We start from the raw sequence: 24,240 nt of genomic DNA, 5'->3' as shown, positions 1-24,240 counted from the left end.
GGCTAAGTGACTTGTCCAGAGTCACAGGGAGCTGCAGTGGGAACTGAACCCAGTTCTCCAAGATCAAAGTCCACGGCTACTCCTCCACTCTGATTAAAAAAAAAAAAGTGCACAGATAAACATAATTGTCTAACACAAAATATACTACACACTTTTGTAGACTGTGAAATTACAGAAATTTTGGTCCATTCTGCTGAGCTGTTTCCTGGCGAAGTACAGTTGATTCTCTGCTGCCTCTATCTGCATATCTTTCCAGGTGAAGTACAGCTGTAAATAAATATCAACAAAATCTAATTTTAACAATCTTTATATTACCCTTTTAAATCTTCTCAAACCTCTTATTTAAGAAATGGGGCATCTTCATATTAAGACAGCTGTAAAATCTTTCACCTCAACCACATCAAAAATAACCCTCCTGTTTACTAAGCCACGCGGCAATGCCGACACAGCCCATTCAAAGTGAATGGGCTGTGTCGCCATTAGCGCATGGCAGTCACTAGCATGGCTTAGTAAACGGGGGGGGGGGGGGGAGATAAGTTATCCCACAACGAAGATACTCACTCAGGCCTTACTTATAAAGAACAATATGAACTCATTACATAAGAATCATTATGAATGATCTCAAGATAAAACATTCAAAATTCAGAGCAGATAAGGTCAATGCCATATGAGTTTTAGAAAACTGCCTTGAGATTTATCATGGCACACAGCTGATTCTGTGGCTTCAAACAGCACTTAAATTGTCACTTAACCATATGCGCAAATGAAAACTGATGTCAAGGTATGTAGCGTGTTAGCTAATGGTAGGATACGAAAATAGGAGAAAACAGAAATCAGAGATATAGGCTCACATCCACATAGTTATATAAAGTGAAGATACATACCTGTAGCAGGTATTCTCCAAGGACAGCAGGCTGACTGTTCTCACAATTGGGTCGACGTCCGTGATGGCCCAGGAGACCGGCAAAATCTTACATAGCAAAACAAAGAACTCTTGAGAACGCTACATCGCGCAGGCCGAATACACCGCGCATGCGCGAACGGCTTCCCGCCCGCAACGCAAGCGTGCCCTCTTCAGTTTAATAAAAAGCAAAATAGAAAACTGGAAAAACTCCAAAGGGGAGGAGGGTGGGTTTGTGAGAACTATCAGCCTGCTGTCCTCGGATAATACCTGCTACAGATATGTATCTTCACTTTCTCCGAGGACAAGCAGGCTGCTTGTTCTCACTGACGGGGTATCAATAGCCCCCAGGCTCACTCAAAACAATGAACATTGGTCAACTGGGCCTTGCAACGACAAGAACATAACTTAGATTGACCTGAAAAGAAACACAACTAAGTGAGCGTGCAGCCTGGAAAAGAAGAAATATGAGCCTAGGAGGGTGGAGTTGGATTCTAAACCCCGAACAGATTCTGCAGCACCGACTGCCCAAACCGACTGTCGCGTCGGGTATCCTGCTGAAGGCAGTAGTGAGATGTGAATATGTGGACTGATGACCACGTTGCAGCCTTGCAAATCTCTTCAATAGAAGCTGACTTCAAGTGAGCCACTGACGCAGCCATGGCCCTGACATTATGAGCCATGACATGGCCTTCTAGAGTCAGCCCAGCTTGGGCATAAGTAAAGGATATGCAATCTGCTAGCCAATTAGAGATTGTGCGTTTTCCGATGGCAACTCCCCTCCTGTTGGGATCAAAAGAAATAAACTGGGCAGACTGCCTATAGGGTTTTGTTCGCTCCACGTAAAAGGCCAATGCTGTCTTACAGTCCAAGGTGTGTAACTTGTATTCATCAGGGCGGGTATGAGGACGGGGAAAAAATGTTGGCAAGACAATTGACTGGTTCAGATGGAACTCTGACACCACCTTCGGCAGGAATTTAGGGTGTGTGCGGAAAACTACTCTCTTATGATGAAACTTGATACAAGGTGCATGCACTACCAAGGCCTAAAGCTCACTAACCTTACGAGCTGAAGTAACCGCCACCAAGAAAACAACCTTCCAGGTCAAGTACTTCAGATGGAAGGAATTCAGTAGCTCAAAAGGAGCGTTCATCAGCTGGGTGAGAACGACGTTGAGATCCATGACACTGGTGGAAGTTTGACAGAGGGTTTTGACAAAAGCAAACCTCTCATGAAGCGAACAACTAAAGGCTGTCCAGAGATAGGCTTACCCTCTACATGTTGATGATAAGCACTAATTGCACAGGTGAACTCTTATGGAGTTGGTCTTTAGATCAGACTCTGATAAGTGTAGAAGGCATTCAAGCAGGGTCCGTGTAGAAGAAGAAAAGGGATCTAGGGCCTTGCTGTCACACCAGATGGCAAACCTCCTCCATTAGAAAAAATAACACTTTTTCGTGGAATCTTTCCTGGAAGCAAACAAGACTCAGGAGACACCCTCTGAAAGACCCAAGGAGGCAATTTCTAAGCACTCAACATCCAGGCCGTAAGAGCCAGAGACTGGAGGATGGGATGTAGAAGCGACCCCTCATTCTAGGTGATGAGGGTCTGAAAACACTCCAATCTCCACGGTTCTTCGGAGGACAACTCCAGAAGAAGAGGGAACCAGATCTGACGGGGCCAAAAGGGCGCAATGAGAATCATGGTTCCACGGTCTTGCTTGAGTTTCAGCAAAGTGTTCCCTACTAGAGGTATGGGAGGATACGCATACAGAAGGCCTGTCCCCAATGTAGGAGAAAGGCATCTGACGCTAGTCTGTCGTGGGCCTGAAGTCTGGAACAGAATTGAGGGACTTTGTGATTGATCTGACTGGCAAAAAGATCCACCGAGGGGGTGCCCCACTCTCAGAAGAACTTGAGGACAATGGCCATGTTTAGCGACCACTGGTTATGTTGCATGATCCTGCTCAACCTGTCGGTCAGACTGTTGTCTACGCCTGCCAGATATGTGGCCTGGAGAAACATGCCGTGATGGTGCGCCCAAAGCCACATCCGGACAGCTTCCTGACACAGAGGGCAAGATCCGGTGCCCCCCTGCTTGTTGGTGTAATACATAGCAACCTGATTGTCTGTCTGAATTAGAATGATTTGGTTGGACAGCCGATCTCTGAAAGCCTTGAGAGCATTCCAGATCGCTCGTAATTCCAGAAGGTTGATCTGAAGATCCTTTTCCTGAAAGGACCAAGCTCCTTGAGTGTGAAGTCCATCTACATGAGCTCCCCACCCCAAAAGGGATGCATCCGTCATCAGCATTTTTTGCTGCTGAGGAATTTGGAATGGAAGTTCCAAGGTCAAATTGGATCGAATGGTCCACCACTGAAGGGAACTGCAAAAGTCGGTGGAGAGATAGATCACATCCTCTAGATCCCCTGTGGCCTGGCACCACTGGGAAGCTAGGGTCCATTGCGCTGATCTCATATGTAGGCGTGCCATGAGAGTCACATGAACTGTGGAAGCCACGATCCCAAAGACCCCGTAATCCTAGAACTCTGCCTCCCAGGCTACAAAATCACACACTGGACAAAAGAGGAGGCGGAATAGCAATAATCTATAGATCCCACTTCACCATAACAACAACTGCTGAGTCTATAACACCAAAACTCGAAATTGCCTCAGTCAGAATCCACCGTGCTACCTTGCTCGACCATCTAAACTTGGTCCTGTTTTGTAGACACCGGGAAATTGGCAAGAATGCCAGTCAAACTTTATGGATTTTATATCGAATACATGTGTATCCAACTCCAACTTACTCATAATAGGGGACATAAACCTACACCTGGAAGACCCTAAAGCAACCAATGCACGTGACTGCAAAGCCTTCCTACAACTATGGGATCTTAGCTTACCTAACATGCAAGCTACACATGTCAAAGGACACACAATTGACCTCATTACATACAAACTATCCTCAGACTCAAACCTTACACTAACAGATACAAAATGGACGGCCATACCATGGTCAGATCACCATAAATTAAACGTTACCCTACAATGGAGGGAAAAAGACACACAACCCAAGCAAGAATGCACAACATACACCACTAGAGGACAGATTGATCCTGCTACATTCTGGGAACAGATCTACAAAAATGAATGGTTAACACAGACAGAATCCAAACACTGTCTACAAAAATGGGACGACAGATGCAGGAGCATACTAGACGAAATTGCACCACTACAAACAAGTACCACACAACGACACAACTCAATACCTTGGTTCAACGATGAACTGAAAAAACTAAAAACACAAGTCAGGAGATTCGAACGCACATGGCAAAAAATGAAAACTGAACAGACACTCAAAGCTTGAAAACAAATGCAAAGAAAATACAAATATACAATAAGACAATCCAAAAGAGCATACTACAAAACCAAAATAGGACCAGATTACAAAGACACACATAAACTCTACCAACTTGTGAATAAACTAATAGACACTACGCCGGTTACCACAACCAGCGCAGACACCCCATCGGCTGACCAACTTGCCAAATACTTCAATGAGAAAATTATAAAACTTCGATCAACATTACCACTCAATACCACTGATCACGAAAAATTTCTGGAATGCCTGGACCCTACTCCCGGTGAATACCCAGCAGATCGAACTTGGAATTACTTCGAACTGCTAACCGAAGAAACCATCACTCAAGCACTCAACAAATTCTCCAAAACCCACTCCAAACTGGATATTTCTCCCAGTAACCTAATAAGGTCTGCCCCCAAATGCTTCATAACAGACCTTACGTCACACTTGAACTACATGCTACAACACGGACTTTTCCCCAAGGACAAAGGAAATACATTACTTACACTCATACCCAAAGACTTAAAGAAAAAACTAAATGACACAACCAACTACCGTCCAGTCTCATCCATCCCCCTGATAGTAAAACTAATGGAAAGTATGGTAACAAAACAACTCAACAATTACCTAAACAAATTCACAATACTATATGAATCACAATCAGGATTTCGATCCAACCATAGCACTGAAACAGTGCTAACCACACTCATAACCAAATTTAAACAACTAATTGCAACTGGATGCAATGTGCTACTCCTACAATTTGATATGTCCAGCGCGTTCGACATGGTCAGCCACCAAATACTCTCGAACATCCTAGACTACTTCGGGATTGGAGGAAACGTACTAACATGGTTTAAAGGCTTCTTAACAGCAAGAACTTACCAAGTGATTTCAAACTTTAAAACATCAACACCATGGAAACCTGAATGCGGAGTACCACAAGGATCACCGCTTTCACCAACCCTTTTTAACTTAATGATGACACCATTAGCCAAATCGCTATCCAACCAAGGACTCAACCCGTACATCTATGCAGACGATGTCACGATATACATCTCGTTCAAACAGGACATAACCAAAATCACAAATGAAATCACACACAGCCTCCAAATAATGAACTCATGAGCGGACGCATTCCAACTAAAGCTAAACGCAGAAAAGACACTATCCTGCTTATAATCGAATGAGAAAAACGCCCAAGTTCCGACCTAAATCGGGAGATGGACGTTTATCTCACAAAAACGAATAACGCGGTATAATCGAAAGCCGAACTTGGTCGTTTTCAACTGCACTCCATCGCGGAAGCGTACAAAGTTGATGGGGGCGTGTCGGAGGCGTGTTGAAGGCGGGACTGGGGCATGGTTATCACCCGAACAGAGATGGGCGCCTTTCGTCGATAATGGAAAAAAAGTATGCGTTTGTAGCTAGAATTTAGGGCACTTTTCCTGGACCCTGTTTTTTCACGAATAAGGCCCCAAAAAGTGCCCTAAATGACCAGATTACCCCCAGAGGGAATCGGGGATGACCTCCCCTGACTCCCCCAGTGGTCACTAACCCCCTCCCACCACAAAAAAATGATGTTTCACAACTTTTTATTTTCACCATCAAATGTCATACCCACCTCCCTGGCAGCAGTATGCAGGTCCCTGGAGCAGTTGTTAGGGGGTGCAATGGACTTCAGGCAGGTGGACCCAGGCCCATCCCCCCCTACCTGTTACAATTGTGCTGCTTAATGCTTATTAGTTGTCCAACCCCCCAAACCCACTGTACCCACATGTAGGTGCCCCCCTTCACCCCTTAGGGCTATAGTAATGGTGTAGACTTGTGGGCAGTGGGTTTTGAGGGGGATTTGGGGGGCTCAACACACAAGGGAAGGGTGCTATGCACCTGGGAGCTCTTTTACCTTTTATTTTGTTTTTGTAAAAGTGCCCCCTGGGGTGCCCGGTTGGTGTCCTGGCATGTGAGGGGGACCAGTGCACTATGAATCCTGGCCCCTCCCACGAACAAATGCCTTAGATTTATTCGTTTTTGAGCTGGGCGCTTTCATTTTCCATTATCGCTGAAAAACAAAAACGCCCAGCTCACAAATTGTCGAATAAAACATGGACGTCTATTTTTTGCGAAAATACAGTTTGGTCCGCCCCTTCATGGACCCGTTCTCGGAGATAAACGCCCATGGAGATAGACGTTTTCATTCGATTATGCCCCTCCACGTCTCATCCTGTCATCACAATACAACACAAACAAACCAAATACCATAAACTACCAGACTACACCCTTCAGGTCTCAGACAGCCTGAAAATTCTGGGAGTCACAATTGACCATAATCTCACACTTGAAGACCATGCGAAAAATACAGCAAAGAAAATGTTCTACTCAATGTGGAAACTTAAAAGAATCAAACCTTTCTTCCCAAGGGAAGTATTCCGTAGCCTAGTACAATCAATAGTACTAAGTCATCTAGACTACTGCAATGCCATTTATGCCGGATGCAAAGAACAAATCATTAAGAAGCTTCAAACCGCTCAAAACACAGCAGCCAGACTCATATTTGGGAAAGCGAAATACGAAAGCGCCAAACCCCTAAGAGAAAAACTACACTGGCTCCCATTAAAAGAACGAATTGCGTTCAAAGTTTGCACCCTGGTCCACAAAATCGTCTACGGGGAAGCGCCGACCTACATGTCAGACCTCATAGACCTGCCTATTAGGAACGCAAAAAGATTGTCACGCACATGCCTCAATCTCCACTATCCTAACTGTAAAGGGCTAAAATATAAATCCACATATGCGACCAGTTTCTCCTACATTTGCACGCAGCTATGGAACGCACTACTGAAGACCATAAAACAATGCAAGACCTAACCATCTTCCGAAGGCTACTGAAAACAGATCTTTTGAAGAAGACATACAATACACATCCATCTTAAATACTAAATAATAACACTATACACGATCTATACAAAACCAAAATCTTTTCACATAACTAAGGACCAAGCACTACCACTTTAACCTTATGTCGAATAGGGTCTCTCTATAGTCGATGACCTAATGTATGTTACAATCCAATTTATTACTCAGAAACCTTCTTGTAATACCTTAATGTATTCTTCTTAACCATGTCTGTATGCACATGGTATATATACCATGATCTATTCTATCTATGTTATGTTCCATGTATGTTCGCACATTAATGCAAGACCATTTGTAATTCTGCTACCCGGAAATGGCATCCGCCATTACGCAAATGTAAGCCACATTGAGCCTGCAAATCGGTGGGAAAATGTGGGATACAAATGCTACAAATAAATAAATGTATCCTAAGAGTCTCAACATCTGCCGAGCTGTGATCTGTTGAGATGCTCGAGCCAAGGACACTAGGCCAAGAGATTGAGACGTCCGTGTGTCCAACAGAGCTCCAATGAACTCCAATTTCTGAACCGGGACAAGGTGGAACTTGTGATAATTGATTACGAACCCCAGTAGTTCTAGCACTCAAATAGTCATCCGCATGGACTGTAGAGCGCCTGCCTCCGAGGTGCTCTTCACCATACAATCGTTGAGATAAGGGAACACATGCACTCCCAGTCTGCGTAGCGATACTGCAACAACTGCCAGGCACTTTGTGAAAACCCTGGGTGCAGACGCGAGACCAAAGGGCAGTACATAGTACTGAAAGTGCCGAGTTCCCAACCGAAACCGAAGATACTTCCTGTGAGCTGGGAGTATCAAGAAGTGTGTATAGGCATCCTTTAAGTCCAGAGAGCATAGCCAATCGTATTCCTGAATCATGGGAAGAAGGGTGCCCAGGGAAACAATCCTGAACTTTTCTCAGACTAGGAATTTGTTCAGGGCCCTTAGGATGGGACGCATCTCCCCTGTTTTCTTTTGCACAAGGAAGTACCTGGAATAGAATCCCAGCCCTTCTTCCCCTGGTGGTACGGGTTCGACCGCATTGGCCTTTAGAAGGGCGGAGAGTTCCTCTGCAAGTACCTGCTTGTGCTGGGCGCTGAAAGATTGAGCTCCCGGTGGACAATTTGGAGGCCTGGTTTCCAGATTGAGGGTGTATCCTAACCGGACTATTTGAAGAACCCACCTGTCGGAGGTAATAAAGAGGCCACCTTTGATGAAAAAATATCAACCTCTCCCCAACCGGTAAGCCGTCCGGCATGGACAGTTTTTCTGAGGCTATGCTGCACTGGAGCCAGTCAAAAGCCCATCCCTTACTTTTGCTGAGGAGCACTAGGGGCCTTAGGTGCACGCCGTTGACGGGAACGAGCTTGCTGGGACTGAGCCTGGACAGGCTGCCGAGAAGCAGGAGTGTACCTACGCCTGTTGTAGGAATAGGGAGCACTCATCTTCCCTCAAAAAAATCTCCTAGATGAGGAGGAGGTAGCAGAAGACGCCCGGTGGGAGAGAGAATCCATAGCATCATGGTGCTTTTTGATCTGATCGACCATGTCCTCTACTTTTTGTCCAAAAAGATTATCCCCCTGGCACGGAACATCCGCCATTCGCTGCTGGGTCTTAAGATCCAGGTCAGAGACACGCAGCCATGAGAGTCTGCGCATCACTATACCTTGAGCAGCTACTCGGGATGCCACATCAAAAATGTCATAAGTACTCCTGGCCAGGAATTTGCGACACGCATTCTGCTGCCTGACCACCTGGTGAAAAGGTTCGGCGAGCTCCGGAGGAAGTGCTTGAACCAAACTAGACAGTTGCCTCACCGAGTTACGTAAGTGGATGCTCTTATAGAGCTGGTATGTTTGGATCTTGGCTGTGAGCATAGCAGCCTGATACGTTTTTCTCCCAAAACAATCCAAGGTCCCAGACTCTCTGCCTGGGGGCGCCGAGGCATAGTCTCTAGTACTCTTGGCTCTTCTGAGAGTAGAGTCCACCACCATGGAATCGTGAGGAAGTTGGGCCTTCACCATTACCGGTTCTCCATGGACTCTGTACTGGGACTCATATTTTTTGGGGACCACTGGATTAGAAAGAGGGAACAACCAATTTCGCATAAGAACTTCTAAGTGTATTATGCAAGAGGGCCATTGCAACCTCAGCAGGCGGAGAAGGATAGTCCAAGACCTCGAGCATCTCGGCCCTGGGCTCATCCACAACCTCCATAGGAAAGGGAATATCCTTCGACATTTCCTGAACAAAGGATGAGAAAGAAAGACTCAGGTGGAGACATTCTTCTTTCTTTTTCTTTTTTTTTATTTTATTTATTAAGTTTTTATATATAACAATCATAATATATATCTTATGAATGATAATACACAAATCTAGAAATTAAATCTGAGGCAATATAAATTATTTAAACAAGGTTTTCATTAAATATCGACCACAATAATTTTTTTGGTAATTGATCCAAGATAGGAAATAACAAAAGAAATTATATATATATATACTTATACATCTTATAATAAACTAATCAATGATACAGCTAACCAAGGTGGCTTACTCCAAGCATCTACAGTGTTTATCTGAGACTAGAATGTTACATTTACTTTCTCCCTACTTGATAAGAATTCTTCTAATTGTTTGGGATCAAAAAATTGCTTAGATTGAAATAATATACGACAAATACAAGGAAATTTAAGTACAAAACTATTGCCAAAACCCTCGGACGCAAAGCTAAAAAAAACTTTGCATCTTCTCTGCGTTTCTCTAGCTAAGTCAGGATAAATTCTTATTTTAGATCCCAAAAATGTAGAGTCCAAATGTCTCAAGGAAAGTTTTAAGACTGCATTTCTGTCCATCTCCAAGGAGAAAGAGACCAACATAGTTGAAGATTCTAAAAAGGCTGTGAGGTTTATTTCTTCACCACCCTGAGGTCGCATACTACCTGAGTCTGTTTTAACATTACCCTGTATGTAAAATGCCCAGGTTATAGGTGGTAAAGAATCCTCTAACATGCCTAAAATTTCAATTAGGTATTTTTTAACCATTTGTATCGGTGTAATTAAAGGTGATCGAGGAAAATTTATCAGTCTCAAATTAAGCCTCCTGGATTGGTTTTCTAAGTATTCCAAGCGACTGAAAGTAAAGTTTTTCTCCTTTAATGAAGTTTGTCCCACAAGTTCCATTTTCTGAATTCTTTCATCCAATTGTTTCAGTTCAGAGGCTTGTTGTTCACAAGCCTGTGCCTGAATGAAAGCAGTCTCCGATAATAACTTAATTACTTTATTATTTTTAATTATCAAGGACTGTAGGGATGAATGCGTAGTAAAAGTCAAGTCCCAGTGACTCCAACACCACTACGGCTGGTTTTTCCATTTCCTCTATAGAAAAAACAGGAATAGGTGCCTTAGCAGTTCGTTCCAAAGTACTCACTATCTGTGAAGACAGTGTAGAAATAGATGTCCTCTTTGGTTCCTCTAAATTGCTGGCTTTTGATTTTCCACTTAGTATGGGCGTTCCCTCCCTGTTCGCTCTGGTCCCCATTCTGGGACTGAGCTACAGTGCTTGACTCCAGACTTCCTTGTCCTGGCTGGGGAGGAGCCACACGTTTGACAGGGCTCAGGGAAACCCCGTCTACATTGCTAGCAAGCACCGAAGTGTTCGCTGCGATTTCAGAGGTAGAAGCCATCCTGGGACCGGGCGCTACTCCAAACTGTTCCAGAGTCGTCTGCTGGAGCTGGTACCTCCCTAACTTTGCCTCTCCTTTTCCCCATTCCAGGGTAAGGAGAAGAACCCTCTTCAGCGGCGTTTTTGTACCAGTGCTGAGCGCGTCTGGTGCTGTGTCTCAGACAGTCGCCATCTTGGATCTCCGAGACATTCTTCTTTCAATTGACGTATCTGGGGTCTTCCTCCTCTTCCCACGAGCGCTCATCAGTATCAGACAAAAGCTCTGTAAGAGCAGCCCGAACCTGAGCCTATCTCGACGTCGAGGAACGACAACCTCGTGGGGGATGTCGAGAAGTCGACCCTTGCCTGGACTCCGGCGAAGCTTCCTCCACTGACGTCGAGGGGGAATCGACCCGGGTGGCGGCCGACGCTGATACCGCAAGCGGCACCGAGGACGGGGACCTCACCACAGGCGATGGCCCAGATGCCGCTTCCGCAGTCGGTACAGAAGGCACAAGCACCCCCGACACCGAAGCAGATTGACGCAGCAATCCCTCCAGAAGCTGTAGAAGAAGGGCCCTGATGCACTCATCGAGAGCTTCCATCAGAAAAGGCTGGGGGGCTGGTGCAGGAGTCGGTGGCAAAATCTGAGGGGGCTTGAGAGCCAGTACCAGGCTGCCAGATGACCGACACATCGGCACTTCCTGTATGGAGGGTGAGTGGTCCTCATGGCGCCGACGCTTCTCAAGTGCCGACTCCCTCGGCTCCCCAGAGCTCTCGGTACCATGCATGGAAGGAGAACAATGATGGTGCTTCTTAGCCTTCGCTCAACGCCCATGATCGAGACTCCTCGGTACAGAAGAGGAGGACGTCGAATCCTCAAGCTTCCTCGGGGCCAGGTCCGACAAAGGTTGGTCCCGGGAGGGCTGCACAGCAGTAGGTCTCGAGATAGGTGGAGACCCACTCAATGCCTCGCTGCTCCCAGCGTGATGCAGTTGTTCGGCAGCCATTACCTGCGCTCTCGATGTCGATGCTTCCCTCGACGTTGACGCCGCCGACCTCAGTACTGATGTCGATGCCGATGTCGAATCTGCAAAGAGCTTCTCACATTCAGCCTCCTGAGACACTTGTTCCGTTTCTTCATTAAAGAGCACAGCTTACACGCAGCTGGCAAATGCTCGGGCCCAAGGCACTGGAGACACCACGCGTGGGAGTCGGTACCCGAGATGGTCCGGTTGCAATGAGTACAACGCTTGAAGCCGCTGCGAGTCCTCGATGACATGGACGGAAAAACAGCGGCTGCAAAATTAAAAGACTCGATCGTGCCAAATGAAAAGGCACAAAAAAGGAGAAAATGACCCCGTCAAGCAGCCTAAAGGGCAGCCGCAACGAAAAAGAAAGGAAACTTAAACAAGTGAAGAAAAACTAAGAAAATAAGGTGGAATAAACACTTTTTTTTTAATATTTGAAAATACGAGTTAACAAGAAGTCAAAAAAGAGAATTAGAAGGGGTGATAAAACGCTAACCAAGTCTCCTGGCTGAAAAACTGAGTACCGTGAAGAAACATGTAACTCAAGACGCGGACAGAAAAAAACTGAAGGGGGCACGCTCGCGTCGCGGGCGGGAAGCCATTCGCGCATGCGCGGGTGTGTTCAGCCCACACGATGGAGTGTTCTCGACAGTTCTTTGTTTTGCTGTGCAAGTTTTTGCCGGTTTCCTGGGCCGTCGCGGACGACGACCCAATTGTGAGAACAAGCAGCCTGCTTGTCCTCAGAGAAACAACAGACACACATACACAAGTAAACGCTTCAGTTAGCAGTTATAAAGGCATCAGAAAAATATAGCATTTCATTAATGTCAGGTCTAGAAGTTATTAGAAATGTTCTTTACCAAAAAGCCTTTACAAAACATTGCATAGCACTGTCTTCTAAGAGGAAAGAAAGACGATTCTCTAAAAAACATGTTGAGCTTGTATTAATGGTTTACTACAACTGTGTTTCTCTATTAAGGCAGTATTTCCCACTCACCATTTCCTTCTCGCTAATAATTTTTAGTGTGTAATAATTTTAGGTGTGAATTTGAAATGGTAAAATTTGCTTCGTAAAATTTGCTTTCTTCATATCATAGTACACCATACAATGATAAAAATTGTGTCAAACAACCATCTGCCCGCAACCACCACTACATTCTGGGGGTCCTTTACAAAAGCGCGCTAGCATTTTTAGTGCGCATTAATCATTAGTGTGTGCTAAACGCTAGAGATGCCCATAGGAATATATGGGCGTTCTAGTGTTTAAAGCATACTTATTTTTAGAGCACGCTAAAAACGCTAGCACGCCTTTGTAAAAGGGGCCCTCTATTTGTAAAAAGTTCTCCAGTACGTTTTCTCTTCAAGACATTTAAATGAAAGCCTATTCTCTCTCCTATTATTACAACAGAAAAATACTTCTCAAAAGATATCAAGAGTGTTTAAGGTCAGTGTTCTCCTACCCATTATGAATACTAGCTAAGCGTGGTCAGATTCAGCTAGTAGCTGGTTGACAAACTAGGGAATACCAGGCAAGCAGTCAGCCAGCTGGAAAAACCTATGATCCAGAACCAAGCAGTAAGTCTCAAGCAGGGCCACTCATTGCTGGAGACCTCCACAGACCAACCTTCTTTCTTATTAAGAAGAGACAGTACACTTGCTCCAGCAGCAGTGAGGAGAGAAGAGGAACTTAAATAGAAAAAGGTTGAAATATTGAAAAAGTATTCTATATTTTGTACAATTAGCAGATCAGTGATATCTCACTGGGAGTACAGAACATTGATATACAAAAGTACCGCTATATCTGAGACCCTGAAAAATACAACTGCACACACAAAAAGAAAGTATTTCGGTAACAAGTATGCTTTCAAATACTATCCATTGAAGGAACAATTTTATAAAGCTCTTTTTTATGCATACTTAGATTGTGAACCCTCCAGGGACAGGGATAATACCCAGTATACCTGAATGTAACTCACCTTGAGCTACTACTGAAAAAGGTGTGAGCAAAATCCAAATCCAAATAAAATGGTACTTAAAAAATTAACTATACAGAAAAAGGGGAACAAAATTACCAATAATGACCCTCCACACTGGTTAAAACATCCAAAAGAAAAGGAGAAGTCAAATCATGACAACATACATAAAAAAAAACATAAACCTTTTAAAAAAATTTTGTATAATTATATACTTTATATATAGAAAATCTTATCATAATACTAAGGTGGCCATCATAGTAACATAGTAGATGATGGCAGAAAAAGACCTGCACGGTCCATCCAGTCTGCCCAACAAGATAAACTCATATGTGCTACTTTTTGTGCATACCGTACCTTAATTTGTAACTGTCCTCTTCAGGGCACAGACCGTATAAGTCTGCCCAGCACTACCCCCGCCTCCCAACCACCAGCCCCGCCTCCCAACACCAACTCTGGTACAGACCGTATAAGTCTGCCCAGCATTATCCCCGCCTCCCAACCACCAGCCCTGGCGCAGACCGTATAATTCTGCCCAGCACTATCCCCGCCTCCCAAACACCAGCCCCGCCTCCCACCACTGGCTCTGCCACCCAATCTCGGCTAAGCTCCCGAGGATCCATTCCTTCTGAACAGGATTCCTTTATGTTTATCCCACGCATGTTTGAATTCCGTTACCGTTTTCATTTCCACCACCTCCCGCGGGAGGGCATTCCAAGTTAGTTGCTGTTCAGACTTGGAAGGAGGAGGAGGTGCCGCCGGAGGCTCTGCAGGTTCCAGGGAAGGGAGTGAGGCCTAGCTCCTTCCCTGAGGATGCAGAGGGTCCCTGGGGAGCGGTCCTCAGGAAAGGCCCAGGCCATGGGGCCTCCTGGGGCCAGGGACCAGAAGGCCGGGAGAAGCAGCTCTCTTTCCGGTCGAGCTTCTGACAGGAGCGAGAGGAGTCCTGTTGATCGAAGAGAGCGGAGGCCCAAGAGTGGAAGCCAGTCCAGTACTCCCCCCCCCCCCCCCACGCTCCAGCAACATCTGGGAGGTGAGAGTGAAGATTGTGGGGAGGGGGGGAGAAAGCTGGTGGAGGCCCTGGAAGGGCACCCTAAGCAGAGAAAGGAAGATGAAGCTATGGACGTTAGCTCAGAATTTTTTCCTGCATTTGATGAGGCAGAAAGTGAGGAGAGTGGGTCTTCAGAGGAGGAAGAGGAGGAATTCCTAGATATTCCTTATGACCCTGAGGACTCGGCACATAGTGTGATCTGTAGAGTGCAAAGAATTAAACGTGTGGAGAAAGAACTGGCTGAATTGGGAAAGCGTGTGAAAATGGCAAAGGTTATGAGTAAACTTGCTCCAGCTGAGCACAAGAAAGGTTATGTGAAGGAGGAAGCCCGCTTGAGAAAAAAAATACAAAAGAAAGAACTGTTGCTGAGGGGTTTAAAAAAGGGACCTGAGAACCCTTTAAAAGAACTATATTGTAATCAAGAACGTATGGCTTTAAGGTCACAGTCTTCAGGTCAAGGGAGAACTGTGTCCCAGCAAGAGTCTGCAGTTCCCAGGGAAACAGAACTGCGGACATCGGGTCTAGCCTCCTTGTCTCAGGATTTGTCTAAACCAGAAGACTTGACAGACTCTGCTAGTACATCCACTTTAACATTTATGAAAAACCTGGCAACTCAGGGCTAGATGCATCAACCAAATGTTAAAAAATCTAAATTGTAAAAGTGCTTAACGAATTTGAAACAACAAAGAATGCACAAAAAAACCAGATCAGAAATGTTCGGTGCGGTATTGAAAAGTACAATGTATCAAGCGTTCGTTATCCCCGTCGGTAATTTGCTCCTTAAGCATGCGCAGAGCAGCCACAAACGTATTAAACCTACGTAGGTTGCTTACGTCAGACTGGGGCGTGCGAGGGGGGATCCCGACCTGCAAGCCTTTTAGCTGTCTGATCTAGCAGAAGAGTGCAGTTGAAGATAACTCTAAAAAGAACGACCCTCGTAAATCCCCTTTTGTAACAAAAGACCTCTTTGCAGTTTGTTTACAGTACTGGGAAAATTGGCTTTAGGGAATAGCAGAGAGTGTTAATTTTCAAAGCTGTTGGAGAAGGGGAGAGACAGGATTTTTAAGCTGCAGGGAGAAGCAGTATGTTTTGTTTTGTAATGATGCAGGGGAAAGCGGAGAGCCACGTGTTTGTGTTTGTATCTCACTTTTCTTTTTAAACATGCTGGCTTGGATTTTTATGGTGCAGGGGGCAGCAGGGAGATGATAGCTCAGGCCTTAACGACCGGTCTGAGCACATGTAAAATTTCTGACGGCAAATGATTCGTTGCAATCATCCGTATGGTTAGTGCATTCCGAATTGTCCACATTTCAATGGTAGTTTCTCCTTTGCATTCTGTTTTCGTTAGCTGCTTGCTTCGTAGGAAAAGGGCCTTTAATGCATGCAATGGTTAGGAATTTCCTTCGATAAAGGGTTGTTAGAGGGTCGTTAAGGTGTAATGCATCTAGCCCTCAGTCCAGGGGACTTACTAAGCAGGCAGACTGCAGGGAGGCAGCAGCAGGATGTGGTTCGGGGGCAGGGTTGGTGACTGCACCTGTTGGAGAAGAGAAAGCAATTAAAAAGCTGGTTAAGACCTTCCAGATTGTGGAGACGGAGGAGGGAGTTTCAAGCTGTCGGCTTTTTTCTACAGAAGTAGTGGCAGAGGTGTTCAGTGAAGGAGATGGTGACTTATCGATATTAGAACCTCCAGAAAGAAAGATTGCAGCAGCGGAGGCAGAGCCAGAAGGACTGCAGCAGAAACAGGTATCTTTAACTGCAGCTACATCTCTGCCTCTATGTTTGGAGAAGCCCTGCCCCCGAGCAGCGTCCGGGGTGCACAATGGCGGTTTTCTGGAGGGAGAGCTGGCAAACAGTGAGTCGGGTGGTGGATGCGCTGTACCCGGCAAAGAACGGCTTCCAGAGGCACCGGGGAAGGCTGGCAGTTCATTACCGGATGGTGGCATTTCAGACGGTACAGAGGGGCGAGGGGCGGCGTTTGCTGGATTGGAGAGGCCCCGCCCACCTGACACGGAGCACCAGGAGATTCTGGTCAAGCAGGCAGCAGGAGAAGGACGAAACTTGCTGGTCGTTGGCGGGCAGGCAGCAGAGAATTTGGATCAGAAGAAGGAACTGACTGAATCGGGACTCCCTGTTCGTCTCGCGCGGGACCTGCCGGCTGAGGAGCAGCACGCTGAGCCAGCTTTACAACAGACGGCAGATAAGTTGCTGAACACTTTTCCTGACATTGCTGCGACTCAAGTGGGGGGATTGTTGAACTGTGAGGGTTTGTGTCCGACTGTTGACTCTGTTCCATGTTTGGGCAAGGACGATGGGGGGAGTCTTGATTTGCAGGAAGGGGGAGGGGCAGGGATTGCGGAATGGGGGGGATGTGATTGACATGTCTCATCCTGTTGAGGGGAATAGGTTAGCTGGTTTGGGGGGTCAGGGGGATAAGGTTCAGGCTGGAGAAGGGGGGAAGGGAGGGGGGATGATAGGACCGAGGAAGGGGATGGAGGGGGCAAGAAGGGTTTTGTAAGAGGGGGGTTGGTGTGTGAAGGGCAGGAAGCCTCGAGCGCCAAAGGTGGGGGGGGCGGGGGGGCGGGGGGGCGGGGGGGGCGGGGGGGGGCGGGGGGGCTCCTTCCTTTGCCACGGTGGTTGGTATGGGGAGAGGTAGGGGGGTTTTGGGCAGGGGAGGGGGGACAGGGGGTTGAGGGGTGGTCTGGGGGGGTCTGTTCCCAAACGTCGGAATGTGGTTCAATTGAGGTGGGTGGGGGAGGGGGGATGCCGAGTAGGGATGTGGTGTTAAAAATGGTTCTAGGGTTAGGATTTCTCCTGGAAGATCTGTATGCCTGCATTCACCCGGTGAACATTCCAGAGTATGATGTCAGTTTTTTGACCCAACGGGGAATGGAGATTTTTTGGGAGAAATACAGGGAGGTTAAAGGGGGGGGGGACTGGAGAAATTTTCGAGTTGTGCCTATTAGTAAACCTGACCTGGTGCAGGTGACTCTGTTAGTGCAGAATGAGTCAATCTCGGGGGCGGATTTGACCTACTGGCTGCAGAGGTATGCAGAGTTATGGACTCCTCTGGTCAAGCTTCCAAACCCTAGTAAGGTATGGGCAGGGGGTGGGGGGCGACGGTGAGGTTATACCAGGTGGGACACGTCACCCAACACTCAGCAGCTTTCATCGGAAGAGATCGGATCTTGTGTTTTTATAAGGGACAGCCTAGGCAATGTTTTAAGTGTGGTTCCTTCCGGCATTTTAGTATGTCGTGCCCAGTGGTTCAGTGTGCAAAGTGTGGGGCGAGGGAGCACGTGGCAGAACATTGTACCTCAATCGGTGTAATTTGTGCGGGGATCTGGGGCACGCCTTTCGGGCTTGCCCGCAAACCTTTCATAATGGGGGGGATCGTGCTGGGGGGAGGGGTGGAGGTTTGGGGCAGGCAGTAGTAGTGACTGAAGGGGGGGAGGGTAGAGGAAGAGTTGGGGGAGCAGGGGGCGAACGTTTGGAAGGGTGAGAAGAGGCAAGGAGGGGAGGGGGAAGGGTGGACGCGAGTCTCTAGGAGGAGGAAGGGGGGAGGGGGACTTCTGGTGGAGGCTGGAAGGAAGTTAGGGCAGGGAATAGCGGTGGAGAATAGATTTCGGGTCCTCGAAGATAAGGGACAGGGAGAAGAGTATGGAGAGGAGAACGGAAGGGAGGACAGTGAGGCATGGCAGGGGGTAGGTGAAGAGGGGGAGATAGGGACAGAGGGGGGAGGGAAGGGTGCGAGGAGGGGAAGGGGGAGGACGGGGAGGTCGGAGGTAGGAGACTGTATGGAAGTGCAGGAGGAGGGGGGAGAGAAGAGATAGGTGGGGGAGAAGGGGAGAAGAGGAAATTAGGAAAGGTTGGGGGAGCAGGGGGTAGAGGGGTGGGAGGCAGAGGGGGGAAGGTGGAGGGGAGGGAGGAGGGATGGAGGGTAGGATGGGGGAGGAGGAGGGGGAAGGGGGAGGGACCGGGGTTTTTCCGGTGAGGGGGGAGGGGGGAGGAGAGGAAGAAGAAGGGGAGGAAGAAAGCAAAGACCAGGGAAGGATGGAAGGGGGGGACCTTCGAGTTTGGGGTTAGGGACTGGGCGGAGGAAGAGGAAGAGGTAGAGGAAGAAGCTGGGCCTTCAAAGGGAGGTCTGGAGCAGAGAGAAGGAAGGAAGGGGAGGCAGGGCCAGGGGAGGCGGTTTTCTAATTGATAATGATGGCAGGTTCCTTGTTGGCGTTCATCACACTGAACGTGGCAAGTATTGCCTCCCCAAGGGCGAGGTGTCTGGCCTTTGAGGGCCTTTCATCCATGTCAGCTGATTGTTTTCTCCTGCAGGAGACAAGGCTGCAGACTTTGGCAGATGTGAGAAGAGCGAAGCAGGCTTGGAGATGGGGACCCTCAGTGTGGGGGCTGGCAGGGGAGAAGTATGGGGGGGTGGGAATTTTGTTTAAATCTCACAAAGCGGTGATTCAACGGGTGGTGGAGTTAGGGGTAGGGAGGTGTTTGGTGGTGGATGTTTTGTTGCACGGGGTGCCGTTAAGGGTGATAAATGTGTATGGGCCACAAACTAAGAAGGGGAGGTCGAAGTTATTTGGGAAAATCAAACCCTATTTGTATTCTTCACGTCAGTTAGTGTGGGGGGGGGGGGCGATTTTAACACGATTTTGAGGAAGGAGGACAGCGGGGGCAGGTGTGCACAGGTGAGGTATGACGGAGTTCGTTTAGCGGGGATAATGAGGGGGGCAGTGTTAGTGGATGTCTACTTGGAGCACGGGGGTGGGCAAGGGGGTTTTACTTTTTTTAGAGGGAATTGTAGAAGTCGGATCGACCGGTTTTTGGTTAAGAGAGGGACCTGTGTACAGGCTCCCGAGTTGGTGGTGGTAGAGTTTTCGGACCACAGGGCGATGCGGATAGAGGTAGGGGGGTCGGGGGTCCATAGGTCAGGAAAGGGGATGTGGAGATTAAATTTGAAATGGTTAAAGGAGGGGGAGGTGCATAGAGAATATATGGAGTTTTTGGGGGATCAGCAGACCATCTTATGCATCTTCCCCTCGGTAGGGAGGTGGTGGGAAGCGGTGAAACAACGCACGAAGGGGTTTTTTCTTAGACAGGCAAGGCAGGAGGGGAGGGAGGCGACACGGTTGGGAATAGCATTAAAAAAGAGGCGGGATAATTTAATTTCCGGGGGGGGGGGGGGGGGGGAGAGGGAGGATATAGAGGCTATACAGGTGGAAATCGAGCGAGTTCAGTATGACCAGTACTCCTCATTAGTTTATGAGAGGGATTTTGGCAAATTATTGAGTCCGGACCCGTTTGAGTGCTGTAAGGAAAGAAGGGAACGTAGGGTAATGGAAGGGTTAATGGACAGGGACGGGGTTGTTCAGGATTCGAGGGAAGGGATTTTGCGGGTGGTAGGGGAGCATTTTGGACATTTCTTCTCAGATCTACATTTGGATGAGGAAGACAAATTACTTGAGCGTGCTGTTCACCACCGCTGCCTTGATTTTCTCTACTCACATGCTATTCTTGACCCACTACAATCTGGTTTTCGCCCTCTCCACTCAACCGAAACTGCGCTTACTAAAGTCTCCAATGACCTATTACTGGCTAAATCCAGAGGTCAATATTCCATCCTCATTCTTCTTGATCTTTCCGCTGCTTTTGACACTGTCGATCACAGCATACTTCTCGATACCCTGTCCTCACTTGGATTCCAGGGCTCTGTCCTTTCCTGGTTCTCTTCCTACCTCTCCCTCCGCACCTTTAGTGTTCACTCTGGTGGATCCTCTTCTACTTCTATCCCTCTGCCTGTCGGCGTACCTCAGGGTTCTGTTCTTGGTCCCCTCCTCTTTTCTATCTACACTTCTTCCCTTGGTTCATTAATCTCATCCCATGGCTTTTCCTACCATCTCTAAGCTGATGACTCCCAAATCTACCTTTCTACCCCTGATATCTCACCTTGCATCCAAACCAAAGTTTCAGCGTGCTTGTCTGACATTGCTGTCTGGATGTCTCAACGCCACCTGAAATTAAATATGACCAAAACCGAGCTTCTCATTTCCCCCCCCCCCCCAAACCCACCTCCCCGCTCCCCCCGTTTTCTATTTCTGTTGATGGCTCTCTCATTCTCCCTGTCTCCTCAGCTCAAAACCTTGGGGTCATCTTTGACTCTTCTCTCTCCTTCTCTGCTCATATCCAGCAGATTGCCAAGACCTGTCGTTTCTTCTTTACAACATCCGTAAAATCCGCCCCTTTCTTTCCGAGCACTCTACCAAAACCCTCATCCACACCCTTGTCACCTCTCGTTTAGACTACTGCAATCTGCTTCTTGCTGGCCTCCCACTTAGTCACCTCTCCCCTCTCCAGTCAGTTCAAAACTCTGCTGCCTGTCTCATCTTCCGCCAGGGTCGCTTTACTCATACTACCCCTCTCCTCAAGACCCTTCACTGGCTCCCTATCCGTTTTCGCATTCTGTTCAAACTTCTTCTACTAACCTATAAATGTACTCACTCTGCTGCTCCCCAGTATCTCTCCACACTCGTCCTTCCCTACACCCCTTCCCGTGCACTCCGCTCCATGGATAAATCCTTCTTATCTGTTCCCTTCTCCACTACTGCCAACTCCAGACTTCGCGCCTTCTGTCTCGTTGCACCCTACGCCTGGAATAAACTTCCTGAGCCCCTACATCTTGCCCCATCCTTGGCCACCTTTAAAACTTGACTGAAAGCCCACCTCTTTAACATTGCTTTTGACTCGTAACCACTTGTAACCACTCGCCTCCACCTACCCTCCTCTCTTCCTTCCCATTCACATTAATTGATTTGATTTGCTTACTTTATTTTTTGCTATTAGATTGTCAGCTTTTTGAGCAGGGACTGTCTTTCTTCTATGTTTGTGCAGCGCTGCGTACGCCTTGTAGCGCTACAGAAATGCTAAATAGTAGTAGTAGTAGTAGGTATGTGGAAGGGACTCCGGGGGTGGGACAGGGGGGGGGCCCCATCTTCAGGCCTTGCTGCAGCCTTGGACAGTCAGGGAGGTGGAGGCGGCCATTGAGGCCTGCGGCGCAGGACAGCACAGGGGCCCGACGGTCTCCCGGCAGAGTTCTATCAACGATTTAAAGTTCAGTTGGCACCTATCTTGTTGGAGGTATGGGAGGAGGCCCGGAAGGGAGGTTCTCTGCCAGAGTCCTTTGGAAAATCGGCCTTGGTCCTTCTCAGTAAGGGGAAAGATGCTCGAGATATAGTAAATTGGAGGCCCATTGCCTTATTGAACAGTGACCGTAAGATCTTTGCTCACATGTTGTTGGCACGTATGCGGCAGGTGGCAGGGAGGGAGTTGGCGGTGTCTCAGGGGTGTGGGGTCCCAGGGAGGGGGGTGTTGGTAGCAGTGGCCTGGGTTCGGGTGGAGCGGAGCCGGGGGGGCAGGAGGGCCGTCTAGTAGTGGCCTTTGTCCAGGATAAGGCCTTCGACCGGGTGCAGTGGAGGGTTCTTTGGGAGGTTTTGCGGTACTATGGTTTTCCGAGGGCTTGGGTTGAGCAGCTCCAGTTGTTGTACATCAGTGTTCGCTGCTTTCCATTAGTTAATGGGTGGAAAGGGAGGGATTTTGATATCACGGCGGGGGTGCAGCAGGGGTGCCCGTTGAGCCCCCTGCTGTACACTTTTGTGATTGATCCCCTGGTGCGCCGGTTGGAGTGGGGGGGGGGGTGGATGGGCTTAGAGGGATAGAAGTGTGTACGGGGGTGTCCCTGCGTGTGGTGGCATACGCAGATGACATAACAGTTTGGGTGGTGGATCAGGGGGAAGGGGAAGTTTTGAACAGGAAGACTGTGGAGTACTCTCGGGCGACAGGGTCCAGGATTAACCTGCAAAAGTGTACTTCCTTGTGGGTAGGTCCGGAAGGGGCTCGTTTTGAGTTAGGGGGAGGGTTTCCGCCAGGGGTGGAAATGATGCGGGTTCTAGGGGTTTACTTTGGGGGGGGGGGGATTATGGACAGTGAAACTGGGGAACGGAAGATTTTGGAGGCCAAGGCTAAGGTAGAGAGGTGGAAAGGGTGGAGGATGTCGATGACTGACCGGGTGAGATTACTGAAAATGCAGGTGGTGCCCATATTATTGTTTCTTAGCTATATTTGTTTGTTGCCGGAATGTTGTTATACAGGGCTTTATAGTGTGTTTTTTTCAGTTACTCTGGGGGAACCGAATGAACCCTGTAAAGAGGAATATTACGTATCTGCCACGGGGAAAGGGGGGGGGGGGGTTGGGATGATTAATCCGGTTCTTACGTTCAGTTCTTTCTTTATCCAGTTTAATTTGGGGAAGGCGGTGGGGCGAGATGCTCCGGGATGGGCGCGTAGTGTTGTGCAGTGGTGGGAGGAGTTTTGGGGTCTGTGGTTGGAAGGGGGGAAAGTGGTGGGCCCAAGGAGGGGTTTCCCGGGAAGTGTTGGGTATTACAGGACATTGACTAAACTGGTGCGGTTGTTGGGGATCACGGTGGAGGAGGTTAAAGAGGAAAGGAGGGAGGTATGGGTGGAGAGAGTGCAGATGCAGCGATTCTCCTCTCCTTTGGCACTTCGGGACGCTCCAGAGCCAGTTCTGCAACAAGGCTTGCAGTTTGTGGCATCAAAGCGGATTCCACACAAATATCGTGACATTGCCTGGCTATCCCTACACGGGAAACTGTATGTGAGAGCAAACTTGAATTATAGGAACGTACAAGATCGTGATTGCCCAAGGGGGGAATGTGTTGGTTGCACTGAGACGATGGATCATTTCCTTAGGGAATGTCCATTTTTGATTCTGGTATGTAAACGTGTGGCCTCCCTGCTTCATATCCCCAGCTTTTGCACCTACTCTTATGCGGACTGGGTGTATGGGCAGGGGCAGGGGTCGGGGGGCTTGGACCCAGGGACGGAGTTCTTAATCTCGGTCATTGTCCGTTTCTATCTTTGGATGGCACGATGCGGAGTCCCCCTGCGCCAGGAGTTCAGGTCAGTAGAACGGGTTAGCTGGGACATTGTTGGAGCTGTGTGAGAAGTGGCACGTTGGGAGCGGGTAGAAGTAGGGAGGGGTACATTTTGCAGATGGTGGAAACATGTGCGATTGAAGCCACCTTGAATTTGTTTGAATTTATTTGACTATGTTGGGGGGGTAGGGGGTTTGGTCTGTATTTGTAAATAGGGGATTGAGGGGTATTTATGTACCTTTTAGCTTTTATGTATCTTGTTTTCTGTTTCAATTAATAAACAAATTTTCCAAGCATCCACCACTCTCTCCATGAAGAAATACTTCCTGACATTTTTCTTGAGTCTGCCCCCCTTCAATCTCATTTCATGTCCTCTAGTTCTACCGCCTTCCC

The 24,240-nt window shown here is 47.8% G+C and overlaps 1 protein-coding gene across 6 annotated transcripts in view; it reads right to left on the bottom strand.

Annotated features, from left to right (window-relative positions):
- The window catches only part of STK33 (serine/threonine kinase 33), a 430,311-nt gene that overhangs the window by 349,326 nt on the left and 56,745 nt on the right, over nt 1-24,240 (bottom strand). For 5 of the 6 annotated variants that reach the window (XM_030201030.1, XM_030201029.1, XM_030201028.1 and 2 more), the window contains one exon: nt 153-267. The exons of the other annotated variant lie outside the window; for it this stretch is intronic. The gene's annotated coding sequence lies outside the window, so the exon portion shown is untranslated. The remainder of the gene's footprint in view (nt 1-152; nt 268-24,240) is intronic. 6 annotated transcript variants of the gene reach the window in all.

This window comes from Microcaecilia unicolor, chromosome 4 (assembly GCF_901765095.1).
Source record: "Microcaecilia unicolor chromosome 4, aMicUni1.1, whole genome shotgun sequence".
Taxonomy (NCBI): Eukaryota; Metazoa; Chordata; class Amphibia; order Gymnophiona; family Siphonopidae; genus Microcaecilia; species Microcaecilia unicolor.
This window is presented reverse-complemented; position numbering and strand designations above follow the sequence as displayed.